Below are 1497 nucleotides of genomic sequence, written 5' to 3'. Positions count from 1 at the left end.
TTTTGTCTCTCTTTGTCTCCTTTTGTCTTTTTTTGTCTCTTTCTGTCTCCTTTTGTCTCTCTTTGTCTCTCTTTGTCTCCTTTTGTCTCCTTTTGTCTCCTTTTGTCTCCTTTTTGTCTCCTTTTGTCTCTCTTTGTCTCCTTTTGTCTCCTTTTGTCTCCTTTTGTCTCCTTTTGTCTCCTTTTGTCTCCTTTTGTTTCTAGTATGTCTCCTCCTGTCTCCCTTTGTATATAATGTATTTCTTTTTGTTTCTCTTTTGTCTCTTTTTATCTGTCTCCTTTTGTCTCTTTTTGATTTGTATTTTGTCTCTTTCTATCCTCTTTTTATTTCTTTTTGTCTCCTTTTCTCTCCCGCACATCTCTCTCTGTCTCCTTTGTCTCCTTTTCTCTCTCTCTGTGTCTCCTTTGTCTCTTTTTCTCTCTCTCTCACGTCTCCCTTTGTCTCTATGCATGCACAAATGTTATAAAACTCAGGAAATAGTATTTATGAATCCCCACATGACTGAGGCCCATAAATGGATGACAAAGAAACACGAAAAAGGAATATGTACAGCCTGTCGTTGTTTAACTGCTGGAAAAAGATGTCTCCCTGAACAAAACTGTCTCCAATGCCATCATTCCTCGCATCTTACACCCGAAATAGTATGTTTATATGTTTTTATTTTGTTTTATTTGTTTTTATTTTATTTTATTTGTTAGTTTTTGTTTTTTTTGGGTTAAAAATAAACATATACGAGAAAAAAAAAACTTTTTTGTGTCTCCCTGAACAAAACTGTCTCCAATGCCATCACTCCTCGCATCTTACACCCGAAATAGTATGTTTATTTTATTTTATTTGTTTTTATTTTATTTTATTTGTTGGGTTTTGTTTTTATTTTTTTTATTTATATAAAATAAACGTAGTACGAGAAAAAAAAAACTTTTTTGTGTCTCCCTGAACAAAACTGTCTCCAATGCCATCATTCCTCGCATCTTACGCCCGAAATAGTATGTTTATATGTTTTTATTTTATTTTATTTTATTTTATTTGTTTTTATTTTATTTTATTTGTTGGGTTTTGTTTTTATTTTTTTTATTTATATAAAATAAACGTAGTACGAGAAAAAAAAAACTTTTTAGTGTTTACCTGAGCAGAACTGTCTCCCTAAAATAATATTTTTATGGTATTGAATATAATTATTTTATTTTTATTTTATTTTTATTTTATTTTTATTTTATTTTTATTTTGTTTTTATTTATTTTATTTATAAAAAATAAATATAGTGGGAGAAAGAAGCAGCTGTTTATTGTTTACCTGAACAAAACTGTCTCCAGTGTATCTCTCTCTAGATATAAATATATTTTTTTTTCTCTTTTTTTTTATTTATTATTATAATAAATAAATAATAATAAATATATATTTAATATATATATATTATTTATATTATTTATTTATTATGGTAAGCTGTATTTGTTTATCTGTGTGTGTATTTATATTTATCTCTTTATCTCTTCTCTC

The sequence above is a fragment of the Eimeria mitis genome, genomic scaffold, assembly GCF_000499745.2.
Source record: "Eimeria mitis Houghton genomic scaffold, Emh_scaff607, whole genome shotgun sequence".
NCBI lineage: Eukaryota > Apicomplexa > Conoidasida > Eucoccidiorida > Eimeriidae > Eimeria > Eimeria mitis.
The sequence above is the reverse complement of the archived record's forward strand: the minus strand, read 5'-3'. Positions refer to the sequence as shown.